Genomic DNA, 26,621 nt, shown 5'->3' on the forward strand with positions numbered 1-26,621 from the left:
AGATTTCTTTCTCTTCTAGTATGCAAGCAGGACCCAGTGATGCCTGGTAAAGTGCTTATTATCTGGACACCAATGAACGCTACACAAATGTACTCTCACAGTAACATGCACTTTATTCCTGAAGTTCAGAATACTGGTCCTTTGTCCCCATTTCTTTTATCTGACTTTATTTCTACTGGCTTACAAGGTCAAATGCTAGGCCTGACCGGGGGATGTCCTGTGGCTGTGTCTCTTGTGCCCAGTTCCCAAAAACCTTATGGTTTTCAATGTTTGTTTGCACTGCTTAGGTGATGTTTGCCTGCCAGGCTTGCTGATCACAAAGAAGATCTTCCTGTCGTTCATTGAGCTAATGGTGGGTGGGAGTCCGAGGTTTGGTTGGAGCAGTGGATGCTTCCAGAGGTAAGATAATTGAGCACCAAAATGACATCTGCATTGTTGTTATTTGGAGAACCCTCCTTCTTTGGTATGCACTAATAGCTCCATATCGCTTGCTGTTTGTATTAGATAGTTTTCCCATTGTGCTTGGATCAATGATGAGTACCCCTACCTAACTATATGCATTCCTTGGAAAACCTGAATAAAATGAGTGAGAACCTCCACCACCGCCGTTCTCATCGTATCTGAGGTCCAGCACGTGGTTTGCCCCAGGGACGGTAGGCATGGACATATCCATGCACCATCACCACTCTGAGAGCAATAATCATCTATGTTCAAGCTCTTTATTTTCAAGTATAGTGGTTCAGTGATCTTCACTCAGTCCTGTATGGTAAACGACAGCCCTGTTTTCCAGTGTGTCATCTTTGCTTTTGGAGCAACAGAACCTGTCTTACCTGGGCTCTCTTTAGCATTTAAAATTAGTCTGATGTACAGGAATCTTGTGATTTCCTAATTGATGGTTACTTATAGCAAAAAGGTTCAGGTAGGAGACCCGGGGAGTTTTTGTTTTGTAGCATGTCTCAAGAAAATGTAGTTGATGGCTGCAGTCGGCACTTAGTGGTGTCTTTCAGGTATTTTGGAGGGTTGGTGTGATGCTGAGTTTGCTAGAAAAATGACACTCAGAAGGTATGGTCATCCCCTGGGCAGCTCTGCCTGTTGAATGACATCCTGGCTCTACCTGGGATAATTTGGATTAGGCTCACTGAGCCACACATAAACTGCTTGTGGCTGATGTTGATGGCAGTAAGGGAAGGTCCCAGAAGGGTCAGAGGTTATTGTAGAGGTTGATCCTGGATACAGAATACCTTTGGTTCTGGCATTAGTTAGGTCTCTCTAGAAGAGGAAGCTAGTGATAGTCACAGTTGGTGGTTTTCATCATTGGGATGCTGAGTGATTCTCATGCTTCTACAAGTGGTGGTTGACCAATGGTCCAGTGAAATCCCTAGGACAATAGCTACTAATTACATTAGCTACCATTGGTGTGTCTAGGAATATAATCAGTCAGGGTTGATGACATGCCATTTTTCTTGGGAGGTGCTGCGGTTTTGACATCTGGCCTCAGGCTATCCTAAGTATATTCTATAGCCCTAGAAAGTATGTTTTCTCTTGAGGGCCTCTGATTTTAGGAAATCTCAGTGCTCTGACAGCAGTTGGCTCTCCGCAGATACTTAATGAATTTCCATCTGAGGATCCTAGTGCTAGGTTTTCTTGTGCTAGGTTGGCATATGACTCATATGACTAATGGGGCAGAGATCTCATACTACTGTGCAGAGATGTTTATTTTCGGACCTCACTATTTCTATACATGGAGACTGCATTAGAGTTCAGGAGGTCTGAAGTGACCCCTATCCACTAAAACCTCTTTATTTGGTATCAGGTGAATAATCAAGACTAAGGAAGATTTTTTTGTGATCTTAGCCTCAACCTAGTTGTTTTTTTCCAACTTTATACTTTCTTGTGTGAAGTATGTTGAGACACATTCTTGAGCCTGCTATCTCTTATGCATCTCTTGTGACCATTCTTTCACTGTGGCCTGGGGATAGAAGTGGTACCTAAGTTTTTTTCTTCTCATATAGGACATCCCCTAGCACCTTTGGGTTTCTATGCATGTGGCATTTGACTTTGCTCTCCCGGCAACTTTTGTTTTTATCCTAAAATATGGTGGTCAAGAATAAAACTGCCTATGCAATCTAATGGTCTGCTGAGAGTACTGTGACTCATTAGCAGCTATGCCCCTTGCAATGGGGGGAGGAAGCCTCTGAGACTTCGGTGCAGGTTCATGTGTCTCAATAATGTGCATAACAGTGGAGTTTACAGGCTTTGACTTTGACCGCCCAGTTGTACAGGACAAGGTTTGTTATTTGGAGCAGCAGATCATGACAGTCTGTGAGCTGGGATTTGTTTCAGTGGCTAAAAGCCTCTTGCCTGGAGCCAAGTGAGGGGAGATTAAGTGTGCCCTGCTTCCAGGAGGGCTGTGACCACTTGGTCCTTGACACCCTGGAATAAACTGACATGAATGTTGATTTCCTTAAGTGGGAGGCTGTAGGCTCCTGAAGTGTGCAGACACCATAATTGAAGGTAAAATAGATCCAGAGCAGCTGTGAATGGTGCTCATGTTTTCCTAGTTACTCACAAGCCCCGCACAATTATACCCATAATTGGACATGCACTTTTTTCCTGCAGTCCCATCTACTGCTCTGCTATCTCCCACGAATGCAATCTGATTTCATGGCTACTGATTCATGAGGGCAAGTGCTAGAAATGACTTGGAGAGGTCCTGTGGCTTCTCTAGTTCTGTTGTCCAGTTTCTCATGCCTTCCCATTTGTGTGTACATGGCACAGATTCAAGTTGCCTGCCAGGCTCACCATGCACCAAGAAGAGCGTCCTGTCATGTCCTGAGCCAAACTGATGTGACACCTCAGTTAATTGGGCCAGCAAATATTCCAGAGGTAAACTGTCAATGCATCCAAGATTCCATCTGCTTCATTCTTGTATTGGTCTATCTAAAGGGTGCTTGAGAATCCTTCCCTTTATACCACTCATTACCGTTATCATTCATTACCATTCATTACTGGGCCAGGGTAGCTGTTTCTATTAACCTCCTTACGGTGCTTGGATCATTGATAAGTACCCCAAATTCCTTAGAAAACCTGAACAAAATAAGTGAGAACTCACACCGCTGTCATTCTCATCATATCTAAGATCCAACATGTGGTCTACCCCATAGGACGTAGGCTTGAGGGACAATTTCTCACTTTTTACATGCACACAGCATCACTTGGGACTTCCCTATCAGTTCTCAGACCTTTCAGGGCCTAGTGATTTGATGTCACTGGAGAAATCAAGCTTCCATCACTGGGTGCTCCTTGGATACTAATGGGTTTCTTTGTGATGTGACACTTAGTTCTATTAGAATGACATTTTCTCTCTCCTTGAACTTTTTATTAATTTTTGCAAACAGTGTATTGTTCAAGCAGTATTTATTAACTAGGATTTTACGGAGAAATTACTCAAATTGTAGGCCAGTTGTTAGTTGCTTTGGAGCAGGTCCAAATAAATACATTTGACAACCTTTGGCTCACTCCTCTATTCTGTTGTCACCTATCTAGTTGTTGCAATCTGGAGGGCCCATATGAAGCTGCAATGTGACTGTGAAAATGAGGAGTGAATTGCATGGATAGTCCAGCCCTTGAGTCGCATAGGCTGCTGCCTTTCACTTTTGACCCTGGTGACCCAGCTGGGAGAATAAAGTATAAGGACAGTGACATGGACTTACACTGCTGGCAGATCATGTGGACAGTAAATTGAGGATAGGTTCTAGAGGATCAGTCATGATTGTAGAGTTCAATATTATTTGCACAATCGGTGCCTTTTTTCTGAGCACTAATGGAGACTGAGCTTGAGAATAGTAGAGTTCTCTTTTCAAGAGCGGAGCTTGAGAAACTCATGTTTCAGCATGATTCTGAGAGATTCCTCTGCTTATGAGAGTGTGGATGACCGCAGTCCTCCTGGGCTGCACTATGGCCCCAGAAAGTAGTTCTTCTTTATGGTTCTGATGATATTAGGGATTATGGGCCTTCTTGTAGAACCACTCTTTCGGTAGATCCCACATTAGTTGCAAATTCGGAGCTTGGGTATTATGCTGTCCCTGCATGATTAGTCAGGTTTCCACCAGGTAGGTATGACTTATATCTGGGAAGAAGAGTTGTTGGCGTTGGGGACTCATGATTTCTAAGTAGTGGAAATCATAAGCATTCTCACAATGCCTTGGAGAACTCCCTCCTCAATGTCTTGTGGATAATTGGGGCCAGGTGAGAACATTGAAGGCTGGAACTCTTGCTCCTTTCCTTGCCTTTACCCTCCTTAGCATGTAGGATGATGAGGTGCATTTATGTGTCCCGGTGTCTCTTTGATTTTCTTGAGTCTCGCCCTTGATAATGCCTGGGGATGGAAGCTATATGGATGGTTGTTCGCCTGGTCCAGGTGCTTCCCTAGTGCATTTGTGTGTCCATATATTTGTCCAGTAAGGATTCTCCCATTTAATTCCTTCTAAATTTCCTAGAAGACAGTGAATAAGGATTACATATTCTGACATATTCAGATCATTTATGTCAGTGGCAATAAAACTTCGTCCAAACCCATATTGAGGCTGCTGAGACCCTGGGGGTTAAAGTGTGTGGATCATGTACTGTGCAATAGCTTACAATCTCCATGTGCTTTAATTACCAGTCTGGCTGCAACTGATTCTTGCAATAGCTACTGGTAAGCTATTAGTGTGCCAGACTTTTTTTCTAATTTCAGGAGCTTATGTTCCACATGAAGTGAGACAGAGGATGCCAGGCGTCAAGGGTATCACTGGCTTTGAGAAGTCTGGAGCTTGAGAGGAATTTCAGTGTTGCGCTCCTGAGTTTGCATACTTTGGTCTTCTCTCGTGTTTAGTCAAGGAATGATTTGGGAAATTGGACCTAGGTCTTTCAGAAAATGCTCTAGTGGCCACCCAGAAATGAACCTCAGACACTCATACAAGGACATGCACTCCTGAACACTATCCTGCCTATTCATGTGTTGTCCCCATGCCTGCTTCTGACTTACTGACTAATGCCAGGCCTGCTCTAGGGGATACTGTGACTATGATCTCTTATGCTTGGTTCCCGGGCATTTTATCGTTTCTCATTATATTCTGCTTTTTGTATGCACTCTTTAGGTTGAGTTTGACAGCTAGGCTCTCTATATGCCAAGAAGTGTTTCCTGTCATTGCCAACCTGGAGACTGACAGTCACCTTGGTTGAATTTGGCCAGGGTGCTGTGAGTACCTATGGATGTTTTCACAAGGTAAACTTATTCATAGCCATGTGCTATTATTCCTGGGTGACTGCTTGTGTAAGGCTGGTTCCCCACTGTGCTTGGATCAATGATGAGTACCCCTAACTCTATGCATTCCTTGGAAAACCTGAACAAAATGAGTGAGAACCTCCACCACCGCCATTCTCATCGTCTCTGAGGTCCAGCACGTGGTTTGTCAAATGGACACCTTCCCCCTTTGTCACAGGCATATATTTTCACCTGGTACCTCCCGACTAGGGTTCCCAGAAATTTAGGCCCAGGGCTTTGATTTCAGCAGGTGCTGTGAGTACAATGAATCACTGGACCTGCAGTTCACTTACACAATAAAGTTGGGTGTGTGTGAGGCTGTGATCTCCTGCTGCGCAAACATAGGGGGGCATTGGGAAAACTGAAAAGAGAGGGTGCTGTTGGAGGTGTTGATGCCATCCAGACACATGCAAGTCCCTCATTCATGTACACACAAACAGACATGAAAGTTTTCTTAAACTCCCACATATTTTTCAACTGTCCCCTATGCCTACTCTCTGTTTTTGTCTACTAGTTTCTAAGGGCAAATGCTGGTCTGCCCAGGAGTATCCTATGTGTGCAATCTTGAATTTCTGTTCTCTGGGTATTTTCTCATGCATTCTACTCTTTCTGTATACATGGCTCAGGTGGAATTTGCCAACCAGTCTCAGTGTGCACCAAAAAGAGCTTCCTGTCATCACCAAATTGGAGACTAGCAGGATATGCTAGTTGATGTGGGCCATGGTGCTATGGTTCCCATGGTCACGTCTGGAAGGTAAGCTATCCATGCCTGCAGTATGTCATCCCTGTTTGTGCTTTGACTGTCTTGAAGGGTGCTTGAGGACCCATTTTAGCCATGCATTACTGGACTAGGCCAGCTGTATTTTTTGAAGCAGCCTCCCCACTGTGCTTGGATCGATGTGTATACTGCTTTTTGTGTGCGCTGCTCAGGTGGAGTTTGCCTGCCATTTGCCCAGAAAGGTTTCCTTTTGTTACCAAAAGTGGAGGATAGCTTGATATCCAGATCACATTCGATCAGGGTGTTGTGTTGCCTGTTGAAACTTAAGGAGGTAAGCTGTTTATGCATCCATGATGCCATCTGCTTTGGTCCTGCCTTGAAAGGTGTCCCTGTTTTGAAGGGTGCTTGTATACTTCTTCCTCTTGACGAGGAACTACTGACCCTGGCTATCTGCTTTTGTGAGGCCAGCTGTTTTTGTGAGGCAGCCTCTCCACTGTGCTTGGATCGATGATGAGTACCCCTTACTCTATGCATTCCTTGGAAAACCTGAACAAAATGAGTGAGAACCTCTACCACCGCCGTTCTCATCGTATCTGAGGTCCAGCACGTGGTCTTCCAAATGGATGGAAGATATGAGGAATAGCTTCCACTTGGTGCATCACATGCATTGAATTCTAGGGACTCTTAATCAAAGTCTCCCAGCCTTGCCTAGCTGATTAATTTTATTTCAAATAGAGTGATCAGATCTATAACTGTATCCCTTTTGGAGATGTCCATGCTAATAATGGTCATGTGGTATCTGCAATCTAGATGGTTCGAGCAATTCTTTTTCATTATTTACCATTTGTGAAACTTCTAGTATCCAGTCATAGTCTTGCTTCCCAAACACTGGGGTTTGAGGAAAAGCTGCATATGTAGGTCAGGTGTTGCTCTGTTTGTAAGCAAGAATTAGGGGCACATTTTGATGGCCACTGCTCACCTCTACAGACGTTTGGCTGTTTCCTGGATGTTATGGTATAAAAGCATGCCAAGAAACTCTCAGATTGCTGGAAGAATGAGATTTAGAGCACATGGGCAGCCTCTGGGCATCATTGACTACTTCCTCTTATCCTGTTATGGTTCGGTCCTGCATGGAAGTAGGGGGTAGGAAGATACTGATATTCATACATGTTGGAAGTGGGTGATATGCACAGGAAAAATAAGGCACGGTCCAAATTTTTTTCAAAGCTCCTGAGCTTGGAACTTAGGGTATGCCTTTTTACCCAGCACTAATATGGGCCATAAAGGATGAAACTGAATTTCAGAGCTTATAGCTATTTGTTTGTGATCCTTAGAGGTATATTGTTGCTACTCAGATGCAAATCCAGGGACTTGGTGCTTAATTCTCCAGGTTGTTCTTGCATGGAGTATATGGAGTTCAATGTAATGGCTAGGGTGGGAAGCCAGCCACTATTTTATGCAGACCACAGGATTTTGGTATGTTCTCTGGCCCTTATAGATTGCTCCATGGCACAGGGAACTGGCTTCTTTACTTGAGTTGCTGGAATGATATGGAAACCCCAGCCTCTTCCTGAGGTCCTCAGTTTCCACAACCACAGTCTTTAGTTGTGTGGGAACCTAAGGTTTTATAGGTGACATATCCCAGTGTAGTTTTTTGTAATTTTGGGGCCTTTGAGTTTTGGACATATGCTTTAGTTAAGATTCAATAGAACGGGATGGAGCAATAGTACTGCGGATAGGGCATTTGTCTTGAACACTACCTACCTGGGTTCGATTACCAGCATTCCATGTGGTTCCCTGAGTACCACTAAGAGTAGTTCATGAGTGCAAAGTCAGGAGCAACCGCTGCCGGGTGTGATAGAATTGCTGGGTGTGATCTAAAAAGAAAAAAAAAAAAGATTCAATAGAACTTGGATTATGAGCCTTGATCAAAAGGACTTTCATGCAGTGTAGAGAATTTAGAGAGTGGAACAGCTTTTGCTCCTGAGCAGTTAATTATGCTTTTTTTCCTTCATTTACTTTCCTATTGTGTAAGATATTTGAGTTGCATTCCCAGACCTCTTGTTTCTTGGTATATCTTGTATCCTGACATTGATGATTGGGGTATGTAAGCAGATTAATTATGATTTCAGATGGGTTCTCCTTTCGTCCCTTTGTCCACACATATATCTAGTGATGTATGCTTTTATGGCATCCCTTGCATATTTCGTGGAACAAAGAATGACAGGTATTTTTTAGGTCATTGCATTAGTCTTTGAGCACAATGTGCTTCATGACACTGAAAGCTCCACTTGATCCCTGGATCAGACCATGGAGACCTTTGGGATGAATTTACACGGATTCCAGCAATGTGAAAGAGTGTAAAGCAGAAAGCCTCCATTCTTGTGGTGGTCCAATGCTTCTATTCTCTGTATCTACTACTGGAGTTTATGGTTACCTGAGAGCTGGAATGTATGTTTCTGAAGTCCCAGCGCTTAGATCTCAGGTACAAGGACAGAGTATTCCCTGCTTTAGGATAACAGGACCTGTGATCAGAATGCCGTCCTGAATTCCACTTCGAACATGAATTTTGGTCTCCTGCAGTAGAAGTATATGATCTCATTGTAACAGCAGGGAAGCAGCTCCTAATTTCAGAATGGAAGGTGCTGGTGACTGCCTGCCAATATACATTTGTCCCCAGACACTTGTGTTGTCACAGGAACGTACACAACGTCCTGCTTATTAGTATAGTGTCCCCATTGCTGATGTCGCCTATTTGTCTACTTATTTCTAATGGTAAATGTAATGTTTGCCTCCCGTGGGGATCTCTTCAGTTGACATCTTTTCATGCATTCTCGTTTTTGTATACCTGACTCAGGTGGAGTTTGCTTGCCAGGCTCACATGCGCCACAAAGAGCTTCCTGTTGGAACAGAGGCTAAAGTGATACCGAAGTCAAGTTTTGCCAGGGTTCTCTCTGTGCCCCCTGACATATTTGGTAGGTAAATCATCCATGCACATAAGCCCCCATCTGCTTTGTTCTTTTTCCTATCTTGAAGGGTGCTTGAGGACCTTTCTAATTGGCCTTGCACTACTAGTGCAGAATAACTTCTCTAATGCAGCCTCACCACTGTGCTCGGATCGATGATGAGTACCCCTAACTCTATGCATTCCTTGGAAAACCTGAACAAAATGAGTGAGAACCTCCACCACCGCCGTTCTCATCGATTCTGAGGTCCAGCACGTGGTCTCCCAAGGGACAGTAGGCACATGGGACCACTTTCACTTAATATCGTCCACAGACCATCATCCCAGGCTTTCGCATCATGGTTCTAATACTCTATCCAGGCAGATGTCTTTTGTCTCATTGTTACTTCAAAGTGTCCCTCTTGCACTTGTGTGATTTAGCTGGTTGTATGCATTGTTAGCCAAGTATGATGAGGGCTATTCTTCTCTTGCAGTGTGCTTAGCATTTGTAAACCAGCTAGTGTCCAAGCACTCTGGCTTTCTGACTGCCAGGGTTTGATGAGATGAGAATTGGATTTGGATGTCAAACCTTTCTTGCTTTGCAGAAGGAATGAGGATTAGGTTTTAGTGGCCGCAATTCAGCCATCTCTGTGGCATGCTAGGTATTGGGATATTGAGGGGTGTTGTTACACTAATTTGGCTCCAAAATGAGATGCAGAGGACATTGACAGCACCTAAGCATCTCTTTCCTCCTAAAGTGGGGTGGGTCAATGTGTCTCAGGTCGTCAAAGGATACTGACGAGTCCATGTGCTTTTGGTATCTGACATGTATAATTTATAGAGGGCACAGCCCAGGAGCATCAGATGTGATTGCAGAGGCCAATCATTGGATATGTTTTGTTCTTTTTGTCCCAGTACTGATGTTCGCTCTATGTAGTAGATTTCTGTTGAGAATGTGAGGGTTATGACTTATGGGGTGAATCTGAGAAGTCTCCATGTATAATAGAGCTGGACAACCACTTATCAGTCGCATGATCAATTGACATGGGGTCAAAATCTCAATGTAACTCCACATGTTTAACTTCTCAGTGAATAAGGTATTTCTTGCTGAGTGTTTGGAACTTTGGTTCATAGGCAGCAGTGGAAGATCCTTGTACCTCAGGTCTATCTATTGTTCCATGTCTCTGAAAAGTGTGTTCTGGCTGGGTTGTTAAAGGAACTCCAGGCTCCAGGCAACTCCTGGCCCTCAGTGTGCTCTGAATCATTTACCTAAATCATGCCCAAGTTCCTGAAGCCACATGCACTAGATGTGCAAAAGTGGCATTACCCTGTGCAAAAGTGTGGTTGACAATGATGTCTTTCATTTTTTGGGCCTGAGCTGACATCATAGTTGTGGAAATTTTTTATTGTCCCCAGAGGATCTCTATGTGGAGAATGGAGCCCAAAGAACAAGTTAAAATCCCAGGATTCATTTTCATGCTCTTGTTCCTATGTGCCTCACATATGTTCAAGAATTTGAAGTCCATTTTTGTGTCATACAGCTTTTAGATCGTTTTATGTGTTCTGGGTTTATGATGTCCTCAGGATAGAGTTGGTAAGGAAAATTTTTGCTCATTCTGGACAGCCAGTTTCCCTAATACATATTTTAGTCCAACGAATACTGATTTTTTTCCATGCATCTGTCACATCAGGATGGATGCAAGCTTCTGTGGCATCCTCAGAACTTACTGTGAAACTGGGTTCTCAAAGAAAATTGTGCCTTGGGACAGCTCATTGGTTCCTACAAACATTGTTACTTATTGGCTGGCTAGGCCATTTTATTACCAGCAGAGGCTGCAGTGAACATGTCAGCACTGTGCAGGACAGTTGAGATGACCACATCGTTGGTCGCCCAGTAGTGCCGACCACTGCTTCTTTGTTGCTAGTAGCAGTTCATTCTTTTCTGTGTTCTGGTATTTGTTGTCTGTGTGAATGGAGAGAATGTGCCCTGTTTCATAATTGCAGTGAATGTGAGCCAAGTGCCTCCTTGGCACCCTGGAATTTGACTTTGAATATGAACATTTAGCTTTTGTGGTGAGAGGCCGTTGTCTCTTGCAGTGTGCAACCAGGGTGACAGTGGTTGTACTGAATAAAGTCACGGGAAAAGTCGTTGATTGCTACCACACACACATCACACATGTGTATCCACACAAGACTATGCACTTTTTTCCACAGTCCTGCCAACTTGTGTGCTGTCCCCTATGTCTTCCATCCTACTGCATAGCCATTTCTCTGTGATGGCAAATGCTATGTTGTAGTTACTCTACCCAGAGCACACCACAGAAAGTGATTATAATTTCTTAGACATAAGAAAGCCCCCTTCACATATGTAACCAGACATGGATATTCAGTCCTTCCCTAAGGACATCATAATACAATGCTGTCCCTCATGCCTGTCATCTAACCTATAGCTACTGATTTTTGAGTGCAAATGCCAGGTTGATCCAGGGATATCTTGTGCCTTTGAAATCTTACGGCTACTCCATGGCCATCTTCTAATGCATTTTACTTTTTGTCTGTACTTCTCAGGTGAAGTTTGTCGGCCATATTCTTTGTGCACCTTGACAATTGGCCAGTTTTTTCTAGAGCAAAGGGCCGCAGTTTCCTCAGGTTGTCTGGCCAAGTGCTCTTTCCTCACAGCCACTTCAGAAGGGTAAGTTGTGACTTCTGTCCTAGATTTCATCTATTTTACTCTTATTTCTGCCAGTGTTGAAGGGTTTTTGAGGCCCTCTCCCCTTAGGCATATGTTTTGGCCCAGGGAACTATTTGTGTGACGAAGCCTCCCCACCGTGCTTGGATCGATGATGAGTACTCCTACCTCTATGCATTCCTTGGAAAACCTGAACAAAATGAGTGATAACTCATACCACCGCCATTATCGTCGTATCTGAGGTCCAGCACTTGATGTTCATCCCAGATGGTAGCCATAAGAGACTTATTTTACTTGATCAAAGTCCTGTAGCACTCTCTGGGTCCCTTTTCAGAGGCACTTAGAGTTCAAGGGGCTGGGAATTTGTTTTCTGTGGATGATTCAAGTATCATAACCACACAGGGGCATGAAGTCCTTGCTAGAATCATGCCTGGTCGTTCCTGCCATACAAATTTTTGCTATTGGTTAGTGAGGTCAGATGTCACACGTTCTCAGGGTGGACCTATGGATTTGATCTCTTCTGCCTGGACCGTGGGCACTCTTGTTTTCTGCTTTTTATGTTTACTGCTCAGGTGGAATTTGCCTACCACACTTTTGTTCTGCCAGAAAGAACTTCCTGTTGTCTTCTGTGTGGTGACTGATGAGATACCCTACAACAAATTCACCAGAGCTCTCAGACACTTCCAGATGGTAAGCTGTGTATGAGTCAAATAGGCAATCTCCTGTGATTTATCCTTGACCTCTCCTGAAGGGTACTTGAGGACCTATTCCTCAAAACTTTGCACTACTGGGCCAGGCCAGATACTTCTGGGAGATAACCTCTTCACTGTTCTTGGATCAACGATGAGTACTCCTATCTCTATGCATTCCTTGAAAAACCTAAACAGAATGAGTGAGAACTCCTACTGCTGCCATTCTCATCATTTCTGAGGTCCAGCACGTAGTCTGACCAAAGAACTGTCAGCATGAGATACAGCATTCTCTTCGTCTCTCTCTCTCTCTCTCTCTCTCTCTCTCTCTCTCTCTCTCTCTCCCTCACACACACACACAAACACACACACACACTACCTCACAGGGGCATCTGCATGAGGAGTTCTCTGCCTTTCAAGACATAAATTGGTTTTAGGTTAAATGCAGTATCATTTGATTCTCCTAGACTAGGATGTTATATTGGTCTTGTGCCATTCTTCTGGAAAAGTACAGAATGTATTATTGTGGACTCTGCCTCGTCCCTGCTTTTAAAGCAGCATCGCTCTTCCCAAGGGTAGGGGACCATTTAGAAGTGACTAGATTTGGACTTAATTGACCACTGCTCCACCAATTGGCTGTTGGAGTTTGTGTACTTCTTTTAACCTGGAAGACTAGTGGGAGATTCTTTGGTAACTGAATTTGTGATATGCAGAACATGTGGACAGCAGCAACTGAACCTAATGTAGAATGGGCCAACACTTGCACACACACCTGCAGCTGACAACTGATGTATCTGGAAGCTGAGGACAGGGCTCAAATGTCTGGTACGATTACAAATGTTAGACTTGGGTTATAGCGTTGCTGTGACACAGTACTGATGAGGGCTCTTGGAATTGGTTGTGTTTTAGAGGGCTAGGGTATATGTTTTCTTTCAAACACCGTGCTTAGTGGTTCAAAGATTGGTCCCTAGGCATCTTCTCATGCATTCCCCATTTTGTCTGTATTACTCAGGTGGAGTTTACATGCCTGGCTTGCCATGCACCCAGAAAGCCTTTCATCACCAGAGCAGACACCAATGGGATACTAAGGTCAAAATGCAGTCTGGAGAATGCTATATTGCCAGTGGATAATTATAGAAGGTAAGTGATTCATGTGTCCAACATGCTATGTGCTTTGGAAATGTTTTTGCGTGTCTTGAAGGCGGTCTCTCCTCTGTGCTGTGATCAATGATGAGTAATCCTAACTATGCATTCCTTGGAAAACCTGAACAAAATGAGTGAGAACTCATACCACCGCCATTTTCATCGTGTCTGAGGTCCAGCACTTGGTCTGCCAATGTAACGGTAGGCATGAGGGATAGCTTCCTCTTGGTCATATGAAATAGCACCTGGTCCTTTGTTTAGGATGTGTTTTGCTTTGTAGTATCTAAGACTTTGGTTTCACAGTGAGATATTATGTTTTCCTACTTTGCTTAGACATTTGTGGACTTAGTTCAGATGTAGCGTCTGGATTAGTATACTTAGTCTAGAGGTGTCATTCTGTTCCAATGAGGATGATAGATTTTCTTATTCTGGACTTTGCTTATTATTTGCCTAATTGCTTGTGTCCAGGCAGCATTTTTCTTCCCAAAAACTGAGCCATTGAGGATGACAAGTGACTGGATTTGGATGTCATGTGTTGCTTGGCTTGCAGGAGGTAGCAAATCAGGTTTCAGTGGTCACAATTTGGGCCTGTGAGTGGTGCTACCTATCAGGTGTTTATGACCTGTAGTGCTGGTGGTGTGAATTAGAAGTGTGTAACAATGAGGCGCAGAGCACATGCATAGACCGTAGTCAGCATTGAACTGGTGTTTGTGACCCTATCGTTGGGTGGGTCCGCTGGAACCACGTGGTAGAAGCACATGATATGCACATGTTCTGCTGTTGTCAACTGATTCCAACAGCAGAGTTGAGTGGCCTGGAAGGTCAACCGTGATTGTAAAGACCAAATTTTACTTGGGTTGTGCCTTTAATTCCCACACTCATGGGGGTCCTTGGATGAGGATGTTTGTTGGAAAGTCAAGGTCAGTTGCTTTCTTGTGTGATTCTGTGAGTCCCCCATATGCAATAGAGGTGTATGACTGCTGATCAGTTTCAGAGATTGTGCCAAATTATCCCGATCATTCTACATCGGGTCATTGAAAAGGAATACAGTCGCTTTCTACCACTACATCACACTATTAATTGTTTCAGCCCTCTGATCCTCTTATGTTGATCTAGGAAGTGAGTTTTGTCTTGAACTTCAGCCTCTTGCATCATCTTTCTCTCAGTGGACCCTGGTATAATGTCACCATGATGCTTGGTTGCTTGCTACTCCACGCACCAGATGGCCAAGCAATTATAAGCATAGAAATGGCCTGTTCCCTGTGTGGAAGAAGCCATTGTTTGTGATACTGTTTCATGGTTTGTGGACTTGGCAGAATGATCCTTGGCCCAGTATAATTCCTACCTAAGTCCATGCAAGAATATAGAGCACGAAATTAGTTAAAGTGTTACCCCATTTCCCATTCCCAGTGTGTAGAATGTTAAAGTGCCTTCTTCGGACTTAAGAGTCTCTCAGAGTATCATATACCTTGGTGTTTATAATGGACTAGTCTCACATAGCTGTCCTATGGGCACTTTGTCATGTATTTTGGTATGCAGCAGGTTTCAAGATTAGGTTTCAGTGGTCTTAGTTTAGCCCTATGGCTATTGGTTGCTGTCTGGTAGTTTTAACGTAGAAGGTTTTTTGTGTCTCTGAAATAACTCGACTATTGTGACATGCACATGTGCTGCTTACTGCTAATATGGACAAGAGAAAGAGTAGAGTAACCAGGATGATTATATGTGATTTCATAGGCCAAATTGGTTGGGGTGTACCTTTATTCCCAGCACTCACTTGGGCTCCCTGTAGTACTCTAGGGTTCCTGGGTGTAGCTTATTGTGGGTCCAGTCTGATTCTGAATGGTTTCCAAGTGCTACTGAGGTGGTTAACCACTTTTCAGGACCAGACATAGGAGCCACATTCTACATGAAGTGCATGGAGAAGAATGCATGGGCTTAGTAGCCAGTTAGCCACTTAGATCTCTTGGCACCACTGTACTTTATTTAATCCTCTGGGCCTCTTAGGTTTTTAAAATTCCTAGAAACTGGTTTCTCTCCCAGCCGTTGGGATATTATAGAATCTCAGTCCCTTTATAGCACTTCTCTCTCAGTGGACCCTGGTTAGTTGCTTACACAGTGCCTGGGTTTTTTCATGTAATTGATGTGTAAGTACCCACGAGGGCAGAGGTGACATATACCTGAGTACAGTAGTTTTTTACATTGATGTCTCATGATTTCTGGACCCGTGCTGTCATTTAAATTGGGACAATGTTCCTAAGTGACCCTGAGCCAGGAGAACTCTATTCTGATGTCATGCAAATAATCTAATGCATAGAATCATTTGTTGACTGGCTTTCATTCTAATGTTCACATTCCTCCGTTTCCTCTCCCTAGTGTATAAGATGTTAAAGTATATTCCTGATTTTCAGAATGTAATTCCCTTTCTGAACTCCTTGTTGGTCCTTTGGCCTCAGGTTAATGGAGCTAGAGTGTGCTATATCTCAGGACAGCAGCAGCTGAGAGAACAGTCACATCTTGGCAGTCTGGAGTCCACAAATGCATGTTTGGCACTGGAGTGTGAAGCTTCCCTCTAGCAATTTCCAAACGTATGGTGGAATTGTATAAACTGGACAGTGAGAGTGGTGGGGATGGTATTGATTGCTTCCTGATGTACTTTGGCCCTATAGTTATGTACCTACACAGGAACATGACATTTTCTTTATAGTTCCACCTGCTTATTTTGTAGTACCCAATGCCTAACATTCTACCTTTTGGGTACTGGCCTTCCCACAGGTATCCTGTGGTTGCAGTATTCAATACCTATTCTCCTTGCAACTTCTTATGCATTCTGCTGTTTGTGTACACTGCTCAGGTGCAGTTCCCCAGCAAGGCGCAAGATTCACCATGAAGAGCTTCATTCCATTGCTAGCACAGCAACGTTAATGGCCATGGCCAATTCCAAAAGGTAACCTGCCCCTGCATCCATGATCTAATCCACTTTAGTGTTGCTTAGGCCTTTATTGAAATGTGCTTAAGGACTGATCCACCTGTTTCATGTGCTACTGTCCAAGCCAGATGCCCAACACAAGTCAGACAGCTTACCCACTGTGCTTGGATCGATGATGAGTACCCCTAACTCTATGCATTCCTTGGAAAACCTGAACAAAATGAGTGATAACTCACACCACCGCCATATCAGCGTATCTGAGGTCCAGCACATGATCTGTATTTGAGACAGTAGCAATGAGAAGAGCTTCCCCTGCCTTTGAGCTGGAATAGAAGACATCTGGATAGAGAAGGGATTGCTAAATTAATCATGGTTAGAGGGATCATTTGTGATGGGAGATTTGTGCTGAAAGTAGATAAACCAAACATGATGGCATCTCATCATTTGTATTGCAAACCGTAATACCCATAAGTAGCAACAGAGTAAGATGGAAATTGTCTGCCATAGAGGCAGGGGTAGGTGTGGGATGTGGGGACAGATACTGGAGAAATTGGTAGTTGAAAATGTACATTGGTGAAGGGATCGTTGTTAGATCATTATATGACTGTTTTGTAACTGTTACTCATGGTGATTCAATTTAATAAAAAAGATCCAGTATAAGAAAAAAAGATAGAGCTTCCCCTGGTAAAATACATGTAGCAGAACCTGGGATTTCCCTTCAGGAGTACTGGGCTTTCCAGTGCTTTTGTTTCATGGGGTGGGGTTGAGTGTCCATAACTTGGTTGAATGGACACATTATGATTTTCTGGTTATTTGGTGTGCTAGTCCTAGGAGATGAAGAGCATATTTTTCTTTCACCTACATTTAGCTTTTGCCAACCCTCCATTGTCCAAACAGGTTTTGACTTTCCTGAGGATGAGGGTTGTTAAGAAGTTAGTTGGATTTGAGTGTCAGTGTGGATTTGTTTGGGGATCCTCTGCCAAGAGCATTTCTCTCTGGCCACTCTAGAAATTCATGAGAAAATGCTTGTTGAGTTTCTTTTGTGCTAAAGAATGCCTTTAATGGTTAATGTGTAAAAACACAAAAAAGAAAAAAGGGGGGCAAGGAGGAGAGCACCTCACCACACCGGGCACAGGGCAGCGGCGCTGTCTCTCCTGCCACCAGTGTTCGGTACTCTCCAGCCACTTCCCCACCCCGGGGAGGCTGATGGCGATGATTAGGCAGGCGAAGGAAGGAACGGAGCCAGGCTGGTTGGTCTCAGTTGCAGTTTATTCCATTCCCATCTCCATTCTCCTCTGATTCTCCTCCTGCCTCTTCCTCCCCCATCCTACTTCATTCTCCTTCTCCTTTGGATCTAGATCTCGATCTATCTTCTCCAGATCTGTCACTGGGACTGGCCCCGGAACTTGCCCTGGAACTGGCCCTGGAACTCAACAGCACTCACCCCCAGCCCACTCTTACAGCCTAGTTAAATCTCCAAGAAATGAGGGGTTGGGGCTTACACATAGGTGTGGTCACAATTAATAGGGGGTAAAGTTCTGTCCCTTAGGGGATGCTTCTACTAGGACAGATACTCTTTCAGCAGGACACCCGCTCAAGAGCGGAATCCCATGGTGTGTTTCTCCTTTCCTTCTCCAACTAACATATAAGTCTTCATATTATTAATCATTTTGTATGGACATAGCAAGAGATGCATTAATCTTATAGAATCGCTCTCTTGGGGTTATCTTGATCTCAGACTACAGTGCTCAGGCCAGATTAGTCTTTCCTACCCCTCGCGGGTCCTAGTCTCATCGTTGCTTTTGGATCATGACATGACATGTCCATGACCAATTTCTTAACATACAGTTAAGCATTAGGCACTTTGGCCAGGCCCATCTTTATGTCAGGGTAGCACATAACTCACCCCTTTCCCTGGGTCCGTCTTGTCCCTTGTCGGGTCCCTGATTTTGGGGGTGCTAGGAAGTAAGGCAGCTGAGGCTTAAGTCAAGAAAGCAGATGCCCAGGAGTGAATAATATTTGAAGCCAATTAAATCCCATGTTACCAAAGCATATTAACAACTGTCTTTCTTTGTCCATACAAAAAGGATATTGCTTTAAAGTAAACTATTCAAAAGACACAAGGAGAGGAGAATAGGCAATATTAACTTACAATGCAAGTTCACTGTCCTAGCAAGGTCTGACCTTACAAATTAACAGAATCTGATTAGGGGAAGAGCTGATAAACTGGTTGGGGAAGAGAGCATAGAAGTGATTACATATAGACAAAGGAGTGGGAGTGACTCGAGAGCACCTTGATGGGCATGACTGATATAACTAAGCTCCTAGTGGCAAGGGGAGCAGGACATACCAATGTAGTCTAGAATTGTTTAGAGATTATTACCAGATAAGCCCAAACTCTGTGGCAAGGGAGAAAGGACAAACCAATGAATTCCTACAATGGAAAATCAGATGGGCCAGATATGTAATGCGATTTAGAGATGACCCCTGGATTAGAGCTGTTACTGACCATATATTGTCCTCTTAGCCTTCCAGAAGTGTTACCTGACCTCAGAATTAGAAGTAAGTCCTGAGAACCACCAGGTGTGACTCCCCCCAAACCTCAATGCCCGTGTGTGCCCACTAGTAACTGGCCATTGCTTCAATGTAAAGAGCTCATGGTTATCTGTATGTATGTTTTTCATTTCTCAAATCCCGGTGTTTAGAACTCAGGTTAAGGGAGATACTGGGACCTATTGTAGGTCAGCAGTGGCTTTGAGCTGAGTGACTACGACTTTGAGCTGAGTGTCTACGTAGGACAGCAGAGGGTACTGGGGAGGAGTTGCTATCCTTCTAGGTACACACAAGCTCCACATTCATGCAGATGTGCGGGGACTTGCACTTTTCCACACACATTATGCAAATGCTGTCCCCCATGCCCACCTTTCTCTTTATGGCTATTTATTTTTGAAGGCAACTGTTAGGCTGTCCCACAAGAATTCCTTGACTATGATCTCTCTTACCTGTTATGTTTGCTCCTTCTCATGTGTATACTGCTTTTTGTTTGCGCTGCTCAGGTGGAGTTTGCCTGCCATTTGCCCAGAAAGGTTTCCTTTTGTTACCAAAAGTGGAGGATGGCTTGATATCCAGATCACATTCGATCAGGGTGTTGTGTTGCCTGTTGAAACTTAAGGAGGTAAGCTGTTTATGCATCCATGATGCCATCTGCTTTGGTCCTGCCTTGAAAGGTGTCCCTGTTTTGAAGGGTGCTTGTATACTTCTTCCTCTTGGCGAGGAACTACTGACCCTGGCTATCTGCTTTTGTGAGGCCAGCTGTTTTTGTGAGGCAGCCTCTCCACTGTGCTTGGATCGATGATGAGTACCCCTTACTCTATGCATTCCTTGGAAAACCTGAACAAAATGAGTGAGAACCTCTACCACCGCCGTTCTCATCGTATCTGAGGTCCAGCACGTGGTCTGACCCAGGACATATTTCCCTTGGTCTACTCCCTGTGCTATCACCTCAACATTGAAGGTGTTCAGCCTTACAAGTTTCAGGCTTTTTGTATCACACATGTCAAGTATTCTTCACTGTTTCTCTCTAAGAGTTGTTCAGGCTCACTGGTCATGACTGAGAGCAAAGATGAGATCAGTTCTTTTCTTGGGCTCTTATAATTTTCCCACCCTTTGGTGTCCAGAGTCCCACTTGCTGAAATTACTGAAGGCTGGTTGTTGAAGTTAACTGACTAGATTTGGAAGTCATATGTCACTTGGTGTGCAGCAGCAATCCAGACTTGGTTTCAGTTTCATCATTGGCCTGTTGCCAGCTGCCTAGGAGTTGTGACAAGGAGGACCCTTCTATATGCTTCAGTGGTTGGAACACTGAAGTTAAGTTCATGTGAGCAGCCTGTGTTCATCTCCCACTGTTGGGTGAAGCATCTGAGAGCAGGGACAGAATATATGCACAAATGCTGCTGTAGCTAAGGTTGATGCGAAGCAGAGTTCAAAGCCCAGGCAGGTCAAATGTATTTGCAAATGCTGAACTTGGGGCACAGAGGCTGTCTTTGATCACACCACTGAAAAGGACTCACAGGAGAAGTATGTGGATGAGAGAATCAGGGTTTAGGGCTCCTTTCAGTTGTGATTCTTCATGGTCCCCTTGTGTAATAGAAATGGATGACCTCAGGTCAGTAGCTGATAAAGGGATTGCTAATTTCTCCATGTCCTTAAATATGGTGTGCATGGACAGGAGACCATTGACTAGATATGTAGACCACATCATTTGTTTCAGTACTCCTGCCCTCATAGCTTGCTTTATGGACCAAGAAGTGAGTTCCCTTTGCATTTACTGGGGTGTTTGGTAATGTAGGACCCCCTTCCAATGCTATGGTACCTGCAACCATATGGATATGTTGGCAGCAGCATTGTATACAATGATAGCTGTGTAAAATTGACATTGGTGTTTTTACAATTTCTTCTCATTTGCTGAAGCATTAGGGATATTGCCCAAAGTGTGCTATGGGCACAGAGAACTCTTGGTGATATGATACAATCACTACAGGTCACAGAATAAATTTAACAACTTGTCCTCTTGCTGTCATGCTTTGATTCTCCTATTTATCATCCCCATCATTTTGGATGAGATTCTCCTGATATATTAGGTTTCTATTTTTTTCTGTCTCGAGGATAGATGTTTCTGTTCATTCATCCCAACTCCTTGCTCTCATAGTACTTTTATTTGCATTTGTTAAAACTGACTTGCCCAGGAAAAATGTGGACTGGGTGCCCCAGAACACTTTCTGTGAGTCCATGGGAAATAAGATCCCCTTCTGCCCCCAGCACAAATCAGGAGATATCTGTGGAGAGAGGATGCATGGATTCCAGAGTTGTGCAGTATAAGATAACTGACTCTCCCCCAGATTCTAGTGCCCTGCAGGCTCCAGGAAGTTGCTATTTATCAGTAACAGCAGTTCATTGTCTTCTGAGTAATGTAGTTTGTATTGGTTTTTTGGTACCTGATGCTTGTAGTTTAGTTAATGAGAGATTGTGCTCTGCTTCCAGTGTAAAGCTGTATTGAGCACAGTGGTTACTTGGCAACCTGGAATCAACACAGAAGGTGAAGTTTGAGCTTCTGCCATGGGAGTCTGCATTTGACTACCATGTGAAGCGTAGTGACAGTGGGTTAACTGGACAGTGATTATGGAAGCAAAGGTGCTGATAGCTGCCTAGAGACATGATCCCAATAAAAATCCTCTCACACAGTTACATGCCCTCCTTGCTGCAATCATGCCTAGTTCTATATTGTCCCCCATGCCTGCTACCTGAGTTTTTATGGCTGCAGATTTATAATGATAAATAACAGGCTTGCCCATGGGGATCTTGTGGCTTTCATCACTCATGCCTTTTGTTTTATGTGTATACTGCTTAGGTGGAGTTTGCCTGCCAGCCGTGCTGCATGTCAGGAAGCAATTTCTGTGGTCCCCAGGAGGCTGACAAATATACAGTTTAAATTGGTCAGAGTGTTGTAGTGCCCATGGCCACTTTCAGAGGGTAAGCTTGGTTGTAAGGGTGCTTATAAGGGTGTTTGATGACCCATTCCCCAAGGCACATCTGTCCCAGTGTTTCTGTTTCTGTGAAGTAGCCTTTCCTCTGTGCTCGGATCAATGATGAGTACCCCTTCCTCTATGCATTCCTTGGAAAACCTGAACAAAATGAGTGAGAACTTCTACCACCGCCGTTCTCATCGAATCTGAGGTCCAGCACATGGTCTAATTTGGGATGGTAGAATCCACGAACAGTTTCCTGTTGTTTACAGGCACTCACCACTTCCCAGGTCTGTCTCTACTTTGGAGACACATGGCCTTCTAGGGCCCAAGGCTGAATTTTCTGTGGGTCTTTACTAACCTAGGACAGTCACTCCTTTCCAAGGATGTGCCTAGACAAGTTCTGTCCCCAATGCCCACTGTTCAAATTTATTGCTTGTAGTTTGTGAGAGGAGATTCAAGGCCTTATAAGTGGGGGATCCTGTGCCAGTGCTTTCTCATGCCTATTCCTAGGACACTTTCTCATGCATTTTGTTATTTTGTGCACACTGCTCAGGGGGAGTTTGCCTGCCAGACTTGCCATGCGCCAAAGAGCTTACTTTCATCTTCAGAATGGAAGCTGATGAGATAGCCTGTTTAAGTTGTACCTGTACTGTGCACACACAGATCCAAAAGGTAAGCTTTTCCCATGTCCAAGATACCATCCAGTTTGTTTTGCTTCAGCCTGTTTTGAAGGGTGCTTTGAGGACCTGTTTCCCAGGCCATTTGCTACTGGTCCAAAGCAGCCACTTCTGTGAGGTAGCCTCGCCACTGTGCTTGGATCGATGATGAGTAACCCTAACTCTATGCATTCCTTGGAAATCTGAACAAAATGAGTGAGAACCTCCACCACCGCCGTTCTCATCGTATCTGAGGTCCAGCACATGGTCTGCCCAAGGAACTGTGAGCATGGGACAACATCACCATGGTCACAGACACAACCACTTCCTGGGGGCATCTTCATTGGAGAGGTCTATGACTCTGAAAACTCAGGCTTTGATTTCAGTGCTAGGTGTAGAGTTATTTGATCTACATCAACTGGGAAGGGATAGTGTTGTGTGTTATACTCCTGTAGAAAAAGACTATGTATTTCTGTAGGCTGTTACGCATCTCTGCTGTCCAAGTGGCATCCTTCATCCCAATGGTGGTGGATTGTTGAGAAGTGACTAGACTTAGAAGTCACTGGTTGAAGCTCTACTGAGTTGGCTGTTGGAGTTTGTCTTCTCATTTTGCAGTATTGGCTGGAAGTGTGACATATATAATATGTGGGCAGCCAGTGCATAGCTGAAACTATAACCTTCCAACCTGGTGCAGAGTGTGCCAACTGAGGGCATGAGCTCTCTGGACACAGACACACAGACACACATAGACACCCCTGCTGCTAGCAGGAGATGTTGATGGAAGCTGAGGACAGGGTACACAAGTCAGGTGTGAGTACAGATGGTAGGCTTGGGACACAGGTATTGCTTTTCTCAGTTCTAATGAGGGCTCTGGGAAGATTATGAGTGTTAGCAGAACAGGGTATATGTCCTAGTTCAGGCAGAATACTGAGTGGTACCATGGTTTGTCTCTGGGCACCTTCTCATGTATTCCATTTTTGTCTATACTGCTCAGATGGAGTTTGCCTACCTGGCTTGCCATGCACCAATAAAAGATTCCTTTCATCACCAGAACAAAGGCTGATATGATACCACGTTCAAATTCTGTCTGTGTGCTATAGTGCCTTTGGATAATTCTGGGAAGGTAAGGGGTCCATTTGATCCGATTGCCATGTCCTTTGAAATGCTTCCACCTGTTCTGAAGGACAGATTCTCCATAACCATGTGCTACTTGTCAAAATCAGCTGCTTGTGTGAGGCAGCCTCTCCACTGTGCTCGGATCGATGATGAGTATCCCTAACTCTATGCATTCCTTGGAAAACCTGAACAAAATGAGTGAGAACTCTCACCACCGCCGTTCTCATCGTATCTGAGGTCCAGCACGTGGTGAGCCTCACAAATGGTAGGCCGGAAAGGCATGTTTACCTTGGTTAACGTCATGCAGACCATCCAAGACCTTTGTTTGAGGAGTCTGACGGCACTTGGCCTTTCCAGGCCCTGGATTATGTTTTCCATGTAGGATTTAAGTATCATAACCCTAACAGGGTCATTTGTTCTTTTCTGTAGTCATTCCTAGTCTTGTACTGTGTCCCATGCCTGCTGTCCAATTTATGGCTACTGGTTTGTGAAATCAGGAAGATGCCAGGGCAGGCAAAAGAGTATCCTTTGATTGTGATCTCTTCTGCCTGGTCTCCGGGAAATCTCTCATGCATCCTGTGTTTTGTGTACCCTGCTCAGGTGGAGTTTGCCTGCCAGGCTTGGAATGTTCTAAGAAAGGCTTCCTGTTGTCCCCAACGTGGAGATTGATGATATACCATGTCATTATGGACCCGAGAGCTCTTGAACACAGACCCTTCCAGTAAGCAAGCTTCTTATGCTTACAATAGGCCATCTGGTATGCTTTATCACTGGTCTTGGAACCTTCCTCTTGGCCATGCATTAATTGGCCAGGGTAGCTACTTGTGTGAGGCATTAGCTGCTTATGTGAGGCAGCCTCTCCACTGTGCTTGGATCGATGATGAATACCCCTAACTCTATGCATTCCTTGGAAAACCTGAACAAAATGAGTGAGAACTCACACCACCGCCGTTCTCATCGTATCTGAGGTCCAGCACGTGGTGAGCCTCACAAATGGTAGGCTGAAAAGGCATGTTTACCTTGGTTAATGTCATGCAGCACCATCCAGGACCTTTGTTTGAGGAGTCTGAGGGCACTTGGCCTTTCCAGGCCCTGGATTATGTTTTCCATGTAGGATTTAAGTATCATAACCCTAACAGGGTCATTTGTTCTTTTCTGTAGTCATTCCTAGTCTTGTACTGTGTCCCATGCCTGCTGTCCAATTTATGGCTACTGGTTTGTGAAATCAGGAAGATGCCAGGGCAGGCAAAAGAGTATCCTTTGATTGTGATCTCTTCTGCCTGGTCTCCGGGAAATCTCTCATGCATCCTGTGTTTTGTGTACCCTGCTCAGGTGGAGTTTGCCTGCCAGGCTTGGAATGTTCTAAGAAAGGCTTCCTGTTTCCCCAACGTGGAGATTGATGATATACCATATCATTTTGGACCCGAGAGCTCTTGAACACAGACCCTGTAAGCAAGCTTCTTATGCTTACAATAGGCCATCTGGTATGCCTTATCACTGATCTTGGACCCTTTGGGCTATGCATTAATCAGCCAGAGTAGCTACTTGTGTGAGGCACAAGCTGATTATGTGAGGCAGCCTCTCCATTGTGCTTGGATCGATGATGAATACCCCTAACTCTATGCATTCCTTGGAAAACCTGAACAAAATGAGTGAGAACTCACACCACCGCCGTTCTCATCGTATCTGAGGTCCAGCACGTGGTGAGCCTCACAAATGGTAGGCTGAAAAGGCATGTTTACCTTGGTTAATGTCATGCAGCTCCATCCAAGACCTTTGTTTGAGGAGTCTGAGGGCACTTGGCCTTTCCAGGCCCTGGATTAGTTTTCCATGTAGGATTTAAGTATCATAACCCTTACAGGGTCATTTGTTCTTTTCTGTAGTCATTCCTAGTCTTGTACTGTGTCCCATGCCTGCTGTCCAATTTATGGCTACTGGTTTGTGAAATCAGGAAGATGCCAGGGAGGGCAAAAGAGTATCCTTTGATTGTGATCTCTTCTGCCTGGTCTCCGGGAAATCTCTCATGCATCCTGTGTTTTGTGTACCCTGCTCAGGTGGAGTTTGCCTGCCAGGCTTGGAATGTTCTAAGAAAGGCTTCCTGTTGTCCCCAACGTGGAGATTGATGATATACCATGTCATTATGGACCCGAGAGCTCTTGAACACAGACCCTTCCAGTAAGCAAGCTTCTTATGCTTACAATAGGCCATCTGGTATGCTTTATCACTGGTCTTGGAACCTTCCTCTTGGCCATGCATTAATTGGCCAGGGTAGCTACTTGTGTGAGGCATTAGCTGCTTATGTGAGGCAGCCTCTCCACTGTGCTTGGATCGATGATGAATACCCCTAACTCTATGCATTCCTTGGAAAACCTGAACAAAATGAGTGAGAACTCACACCACCGCCGTTCTCATCGTATCTGAGGTCCAGCACGTGGTGAGCCTCACAAATGGTAGGCTGAAAAGGCATGTTTACCTTGGTTAATGTCATGCAGCACCATCCAGGACCTTTGTTTGAGGAGTCTGAGGGCACTTGGCCTTTCCAGGCCCTGGATTATGTTTTCCATGTAGGATTTAAGTATCATAACCCTAACAGGGTCATTTGTTCTTTTCTGTAGTCATTCCTAGTCTTGTACTGTGTCCCATGCCTGCTGTCCAATTTATGGCTACTGGTTTGTGAAATCAGGAAGATGCCAGGGCAGGCAAAAGAGTATCCTTTGATTGTGATCTCTTCTGCCTGGTCTCCGGGAAATCTCTCATGCATCCTGTGTTTTGTGTACCCTGCTCAGGTGGAGTTTGCCTGCCAGGCTTGGAATGTTCTAAGAAAGGCTTCCTGTTTCCCCAACGTGGAGATTGATGATATACCATGTCATTTTGGACCTGAGAGCTCTTGAACACAGACCCTGTAAG

At 44.4% G+C, this 26,621-nt stretch overlaps 2 long non-coding RNA genes, 1 other non-coding gene and 15 pseudogenes across 4 annotated transcripts in view; all 18 read left to right on the top strand.

Annotated features, from left to right (window-relative positions):
• The window catches only part of LOC129406078 (uncharacterized), a 46,300-nt gene extending 33,976 nt beyond the window's left edge, over positions 1-12,324 (top strand). The window contains exons 15-20 of one of the 2 annotated variants that reach the window (XR_008630789.1): positions 288-399; positions 2,779-2,886; positions 5,142-5,269; positions 5,935-6,062; positions 11,539-11,662; positions 12,266-12,324. This is a non-coding gene — a long non-coding RNA (uncharacterized LOC129406078). Of the gene's footprint in view, positions 1-287; positions 400-2,778; positions 2,887-5,141; positions 5,270-5,934; positions 6,063-8,883; positions 8,904-11,538; positions 11,663-12,265 lie in introns of those variants that run through there. The other variant, XR_008630790.1, reaches the window with a different exon arrangement.
• Positions 525-629, top strand: LOC129406275 (small nucleolar RNA SNORD116; annotated as a pseudogene).
• LOC129406285 (small nucleolar RNA SNORD116) lies at positions 3,052-3,143 on the top strand. The gene has a single exon (XR_008630906.1). It is a non-coding gene; the product is annotated as a small nucleolar RNA SNORD116 (small nucleolar RNA).
• Positions 5,343-5,443, top strand: LOC129406274 (small nucleolar RNA SNORD116; annotated as a pseudogene).
• On the top strand, positions 6,528-6,628 carry LOC129406269 (small nucleolar RNA SNORD116; annotated as a pseudogene).
• Positions 9,142-9,242, top strand: LOC129406272 (small nucleolar RNA SNORD116; annotated as a pseudogene).
• On the top strand, positions 11,805-11,905 carry LOC129406266 (small nucleolar RNA SNORD116; annotated as a pseudogene).
• A 169-nt stretch (positions 12,325-12,493) lies between the features above and the next one.
• On the top strand, positions 12,494-12,594 carry LOC129406278 (small nucleolar RNA SNORD116; annotated as a pseudogene).
• A 975-nt stretch (positions 12,595-13,569) lies between these two features.
• On the top strand, positions 13,570-13,668 carry LOC129406276 (small nucleolar RNA SNORD116; annotated as a pseudogene).
• A 2,915-nt stretch (positions 13,669-16,583) lies between these two features.
• On the top strand, positions 16,584-16,683 carry LOC129406277 (small nucleolar RNA SNORD116; annotated as a pseudogene).
• A 3,079-nt stretch (positions 16,684-19,762) lies between these two features.
• LOC129406270 (small nucleolar RNA SNORD116) lies at positions 19,763-19,863 on the top strand (annotated as a pseudogene).
• Positions 19,864-21,931: 2,068 nt separating this feature from the next.
• On the top strand, positions 21,932-26,618 carry LOC129406079 (uncharacterized). The gene is made up of 7 exons (XR_008630791.1): positions 21,932-21,946; positions 22,496-22,614; positions 23,593-23,721; positions 24,315-24,435; positions 25,047-25,162; positions 25,769-25,889; positions 26,501-26,618. It is a non-coding gene; the product is annotated as an uncharacterized LOC129406079 (long non-coding RNA).
• LOC129406268 (small nucleolar RNA SNORD116) lies at positions 22,054-22,154 on the top strand (annotated as a pseudogene).
• LOC129406264 (small nucleolar RNA SNORD116) lies at positions 22,758-22,857 on the top strand (annotated as a pseudogene).
• On the top strand, positions 23,855-23,955 carry LOC129406265 (small nucleolar RNA SNORD116; annotated as a pseudogene).
• On the top strand, positions 24,586-24,686 carry LOC129406251 (small nucleolar RNA SNORD116; annotated as a pseudogene).
• Positions 25,309-25,409, top strand: LOC129406252 (small nucleolar RNA SNORD116; annotated as a pseudogene).
• LOC129406253 (small nucleolar RNA SNORD116) lies at positions 26,040-26,140 on the top strand (annotated as a pseudogene).
• Positions 26,619-26,621: the final 3 nt, after the last annotated feature.

This window comes from Sorex araneus, chromosome 6, assembly GCF_027595985.1.
Source record: "Sorex araneus isolate mSorAra2 chromosome 6, mSorAra2.pri, whole genome shotgun sequence".
Classification (NCBI taxonomy): domain Eukaryota; kingdom Metazoa; phylum Chordata; class Mammalia; order Eulipotyphla; family Soricidae; genus Sorex; species Sorex araneus.